Genomic DNA, 6,462 nt, shown 5'->3' on the forward strand with positions numbered 1-6,462 from the left:
ATAAGCTGAGTTGTTTCAGAATGAGAGAGATGGGCATCAGCTGACAGGTTGCAGTTTCTCTAAATGCTAGAACAAAGAGGTTTCAAATGTCTATACCCCAGTAGAAGCCTTAGTGGCTCAACCAATTTATTGATCAAAGAGGCTTCAGGCTGCTTGCCTCTCTACTTTTTGGTGTAAGGAAGGAGAGGTACATCGGGCAGCTATCTGGTTCCTAGGCCTCCAGATAATCTTCCGGTTTGCTCTAACTTCCACACTCTGCCTTATTTGCTCACTTCAGGTGGTGCCTCCAGAGGGAAGGCTGACTCCACCTCCATCTCCACCGCAGTCTGCAAGGAGTAGATTTGGACCTGCCTTTTGCTCTGGTCTATTTCAAGTGCCAATAACCCTTTATCCCTCTCCTGTCTTTCAAAAATTTGTTGGAATCTCTGTTCTAATGTTACCTCTTCCACCCTTCCATTATCTTCTTTGCTAATTAAATTGATTTTTTTGTACTGCTGTATGATAACTTAAAATCACTGGGATTTCCATTAGATTGATGGGAGCTCTGTTGCTCATTCTACCCTCTTGATCCGGAACTAACATCACAAGCCTTATTATTGGGATCACTGGAGATTACCAGTTAATTATTCATTCTCCTCTTCTTGATTCTCAAACAATTGAAAACAAAGACAGTAGTCTTCCACCTCAAAAAAAAAAAAAAAAAAAAGGGGGCCACACATAGAGAAAATTAATGCATTATCTCTTCCAAAAGGAACCAAGATGAACAGATGTCAGGACCTCCCTAATTGCATCAATTGATTAAGTCACTTCCTCCTCTTAGGGAAGGGAGAAGCAAAATGCAGAGAAAATAGTTGTGTTTGGCCTCAAAGAAATTGCCTTTGAGGCGAGAAGTATTGGTAAGTTCCTATTTTATGAGCTGAGGTGGGAACATAGGGAATGAAACAGTCGGAATATCTTTATTTTATAGATGAAGTACCTGAAACTCTGGGGGGCAAAATGACTTGTTCAAGGTCACAGAATTTATAAGTGATAAAACTAGACTCTAGCATTTCTAACTTGGAGCCCTCTAATTCTTCCAGTCTACCTTCCTTCTGTATAATATGCTACTGTGACCTCAAATACCAAAACACCAAATCTTCAAACACGTATTCAACAAAATTAATAATATTTATTTGGAATTACATTCTCTCACACACTTACTATATGGTAACTCCTAAGACAAAAAAGAAAACTAATATAGTTTAGAAATTTCAAAAATATACTGGAAGCAAAAGGATTTTCAGGCTCTCATTAATCTACAACATTTTATTAACCAGAGTTATTGTTTTTTTCTGCTTTTCAAGCTTTCTGATATACATTTTTCTAGCATTTCCTATTTCAGCCTTTGAGTTTCTTAGAAAATAGTTGACTCCATCCCTGAAAGCGCCCAGTAGTAAATCGCGAGTGTCTGTATTTCTCAGCATCAGAAAAGCAAAGCATAAAACTGAAACGACTCCCTCAGGAGACGTAAGAGTTGCGAGTCTTCACGACCCTGCAGATGGCTGGAAGTCGGAGAAAGCCCATTTTACGCAGGGGTGGATACTGATCCCGCTCTTCTCACGAAATAGCTGGTAATGACATTTGGCCATTTTCATTAAGCATCTCATTTTTTCCTCTGCTCAGCTTGAGATCGGTTCCTGAATTACAATCCCTGGCAGGACAGCTGAAACAGGAAAATATTAAGTTGCTGGCACACAGACACTCCTTTCCTTCACCCTGAGATTCCATTAAGGCATCTCAGGCCTTTCACTGTCGGTTTTTATAATAGGTATATCCACATTACTTCAGGAAAAGGAATAGCTAGCTGAAGCAAAGGTTTCTGGTGTCTTCTTCTTTGCAGCATAAAAAGATAAAGGAGAAGAGAATGTACTATCTGGGTAACGCAGCCAAAACACCACCACATTTGTGACCTGATCAGCTGAAGAGTTTAGAAACAGCATTTCTTCCTTCCTTCTGATATTTCTAGGGCACCTACGATGTGTTATTCAGTATGCCCTGAATTGGGATATACAGACGACCAGAGCAAGGACCCGATTGTTAAAGAGCCCAGAGTCCAGCGACGGAGACAGAAGAATGAACTGTTAGAATGCTGTGTGATCTGTGCCACAATCGGATGTGCTTCAGGTGAGGAGATGAATATAACATAGTCGAGAAGAGCAGCTTATCTACCTGGTGCAAGGAGGAGGGGAGCATTGAGCTGAACTCTAACAAACAAAGACAGACTTTCCAGAAAGACCAGATAAGGGCATTCTAGGCAGAGAGAATAGAGTATTTAGGCAGAGAGAAAGGAAAGAGGACAGTGTGCTTAACACATAAAGTCATTACAGCTGGAGCAGAGTGTGAGGAGAAGGCATCATGGGGCGGCACTAGATGAGACAGGGAACAGACAAATGGGGTTGTTGACATGAGAGGACTTTGAACCTTTTCCTCTAGACTTGTCTTTTCTACCAGGTCTGAGTTTCTTAGGTACTTTTTCATACGGGAGTTCCTAGTGGCACACTAAAATGAACTTGCATCTATATTTACTGCAGAGCTTTTTAGGTCTCAGTGTGAGTAGAACTGCATCCTGCCTGGATTATCAGGTAGGAAAAGCGCCCTCATGTTCCATGGACACATGCTTCCCTTGGTCCAACTTGACATTTCTCAATGCCACTAGCTTTCCTATAGTAACCTGCACCCCTGCTCCATCGTCTCATGATCACCTCAATTCAATGTTCTGTGTGACAGATGTCACTGCCATCGTGTTATCCCTGGCTGGAGCCCACAAAGAAAAACAGGTGCACATTGCCCCAAATTTGGCAACACATCTGTGAAAATGACCAATTGAGAAAATGATAAAGTGAGAATCATTCCCAGGAATCCGTTGAAATTAAGCAGGAGGGTGACAAGAACACATCTGTGCTTTAGGAATGTAATTCTGAGAGAGGGATCATCTAGACACATTATGGTCACAGCCTTATCGAAGTAGTGAGGAGGGAGAGCAGTGTGTAGATAAAAATATATGCAGAAATAAACAATCTGAGAAGGCAACATAGCACTGCGATTGAGAGCTTAGCCTCTGGAGTTAATCGGCTTGCGACTCATTTCTTCCTTCTTTACTCACCTGTTGGATGATGTTATCTGGCAAGTCGTATAACATCTTCGTACATCAGTTTCCTCATCTGTAAAATGGAGATTATAATAGTACTTGCTTCTTAGAATTGTTGTGAGGATTAAATAATACATGAAGAGCAATTAAAATAGTATTTGGCACAACAGAAGTGCTCAATAAATGTCATATCATTATCCCAGAAAGAGGAAATTGATGGGATATGGAAATTGATAGAATAAAGGGAGATTAAAAAAAGAAGACATGAGGATAACGTGACAACTGGGATAACAATTGACTACCTGATAACGAGGAAAGACTCCCAAAAGGTGTGAAGATTTTGGGAAGGTCGTGAAAGAAGAAAGAAAGTCTCAGGTGTTGTTTGAGGAAGTTGCCATATATGCAAATTGAGATGACAAGAAGTGAGTTGGATATAGATGAGTCTGGGGCTCGGTGTGAAAGACTGGATGGAAGATATAGATTTTGGGAACCATCAGTCAACAGGTGAAAGTTGGGGCCAGAGGGGAGAGGAGATTGCCAAGGAGAAAGTAAAGAAAATAAAGCAATTTATCCTTAAGACAATTACTTAAAATACTCAGATAATTTTCTTTGCTTCTCTCTTTTAAATTAATGCTGTTTTATTTTTCTGATAATTCAGGTAATACGTGCTTTCTGCATAAAATTCTGAGCCCTTTCTTAACGTTCCTTTTGTTAAAAAAATTTTTTTATGTGATTTTTCATTAGTAGCCTGTGCTCTGAGAAGAAAATGTTCTTGAGTCATCCCACGTCGGGGCTTTGAACACAAGACAAATGTAAAATACCTCGGGCTCTGTTGCCTTCAGTGAAGGCCAAATAAAAGTAATCAGCTTGAATCCACCCCTCGTTAAATGAAAGCCCAGCTGTGCTGCTGTCCAGACATGGGGCTTGGAGCCAAGTGGCAGGGGGATGCGCGGCTTACTCCCTGATGGGGGAAGAATACCGGGGCCCTTGTAAAGCTGCTGACACTTTGGCAGGGCAGGCTGGTATTAGAGGAAAAAGCCTGTGATTACTTCAAGCACAGACGTTTTCCCTTCAGGGGCCTTACTGTGCAGCCTGGAAGTTAAACTGCGAAGTGACCACCAGGGTGCTGTCAGGGCTCTGGCTTCACCCGCCTGGCCTCAGATGCAGGTGGGGGTTGGGGGAGGTGCTCCTCGGTGCCCTCCTCACTGCCCAGGACTGCTGAGGCCTGCGATGGGAGACCACATCAGAGGGAAGATGATTCCGAAAGCTTTCCACAGTGATCCAGTGCATGCTCTATACCAGTGCCCCAGCCTCTCTACCTCTGCCTTCTCCAGCCCCTGTTTGGATCTGGAAGACATCCAGTGGTGGGTAAAGCAACAGGCAGGCTGAGTATGGCTACAGGGCACCAGCAAAAGTGAGCCACCAACCCCACGCCAACAGGAAAAGTCAAGCTCCAATGAACCCGCCCAGGATTCAGTAATCAAAAGATCTAGAAAGAAACTATTTTAATTTCAGCATTCCCGCAAGTCGAGTTTCACTATTTAGGTGTTATTCTGACTTACTGATGGCAGAGAGCTCATAATATTCTCAACGCTGAGAGCCTCTAATGGTATTCATCTGACCCTGAGCAAATGTTCAGTGTCAGTACTCTGGGGCGCTATGTGGTGAGCTGAGAATATTTGTTCCTCACTTATTTCTAAGACCATGTCCATTTCCCTTGCATGTGGGGAGAAGAAAAGGACCTGACATTCTCTTTCCAGATCCTCAGGCAGTTGTTTTTATACTTCTGGTTGACCTCCTCAGCTGAGACAGGAATAGCGATATATGACCTGCTTCTTCTGACATTTTATCCCCTGCTGCCTGCCTTACTCATAGCTTCAGGGTTAGCCACTTACCTTCAGTAACTCTGTTTTTCTGCTCCTCTCCTCTGCCATTGCTCAGACACCTAACATTCCCTGCGCTTTTATGTCGACAACTTCTTAGTGCTGTATGAAGTTATCCCATATTCTTCCGAGTGTGCTTTGTCCAATTGCCATTAAACACTGCTGAGGCTTACCGTTTATCACAAATCACATCAGGCAAGGCCAACTCATTGTGAACTCTCTTCTCGAACTTCCAGAAAATCTGTGTGAGTATGTAAGGTTAAGGCAAAACAAACTAACAAGAAACATGGCCAGTCTGAAAACAAGTGCAAAACCCTGAAAGATTCTGGCTCTTGACCAGAATTATTACATGGGAAAACTCAACTTTCCCCACCCATTGTCTTTCCCTGCCTTTCCTGGGGTTTCAGATTCCGTCGTGATGTCACCACACAGAGCTCACGGCAGGTTAGTTAGAGGAAGTTACTCAAATCTTGACAATTTCACCCTTCGTTTACCGTCCCCAGTCTTAGATCCATGCCCACCCTTCCCACTCTTCCCCTTCTTCCTGTTTTCCCACCCCCACCTTACAACACATTCCCCTTAGGGAGACCAAGAGGAAAGAACCCAAAACGCTGACCTCTAAGAAAGAAGGTCTTGGAGTTTTCTTACTTGTTGACGTTGAAGGAAACAAAGAAATCAACAGGACACCTCCTCCGTCCTTTTAAATCCTACCCTACTACTGGGATTGGACTGATTTCCAGCTCTGAAAAGTCTTCAGAGAATACTCAGAAACTCTGTGAACATGAGTAGGAGAATTTTGATAGATTAAGAACAAATGTTAACAGTCAAGCCCTTCCAAGAATGTTCAGCTTTCTTTCTCCAGGAGTATTCGGTTGAGTTGCCTTTAAAGGACACAGTTGGATATGTAACATTTCAGACCCTTGACCTCTGGGATTTGGGGTGTTTTGGGGGGAGCACTAAAGTTTTTCCAGAATGAGCCACTTCTTTAACCAGAAAGGGATGCCTCCCACAGCTAACATGGGAAAACTAATCTTTGGAAAGCAAATACCTTGGGAAGAAAAGCTTTAATGCCTGTAATTAATTCTTCTTGTTTATTGTAATCTAAGCAAAAGCTGACTGAAAACTCTTATGTGTGTGTGCGTGATTGTCTGTGTAAGAGAAGGATGGAGGAGAATGTACCCCCATCCTTTTTTTTTAAGAGGAGTTAAAATGAATTATAGAAAGATACGTTTCACTCCCAGAAAAGATTAATTTGGGAAACATTTCTTTTGACATATTGCTCATAATTAAAGTAATTCTTCATTTTCTCTGTTTCCTTTAAGTAAAAATTTGTGGCTTTATTTAACCTTCCATCAATTAACTCTCTCAAAGGAAAATAACATTGAACCCCATAAGCACACACACTTAATTCTCTATTGACAGAGAAAAGATAAGCCACAGTTGCCCCCTGAC

General features: G+C 42.2%; 1 long non-coding RNA gene across 1 annotated transcript; it reads right to left on the reverse strand.

The window, feature by feature from the left end:
* Positions 1-1,192: 1,192 nt before the first annotated feature.
* On the reverse strand, positions 1,193-5,946 carry LOC106841167 (uncharacterized). The gene is made up of 4 exons (XR_011506147.1): positions 5,627-5,946; positions 5,023-5,251; positions 3,143-3,200; positions 1,193-1,702 (listed from the first exon to the last, which is right to left on the reverse strand). It is a non-coding gene; the product is annotated as an uncharacterized lncRNA (long non-coding RNA).
* Between the last annotated feature and the right edge of the window lie 516 nt (positions 5,947-6,462).

Source organism: Equus asinus, chromosome 9, assembly GCF_041296235.1.
Source record: "Equus asinus isolate D_3611 breed Donkey chromosome 9, EquAss-T2T_v2, whole genome shotgun sequence".
Classification (NCBI taxonomy): domain Eukaryota; kingdom Metazoa; phylum Chordata; class Mammalia; order Perissodactyla; family Equidae; genus Equus; species Equus asinus.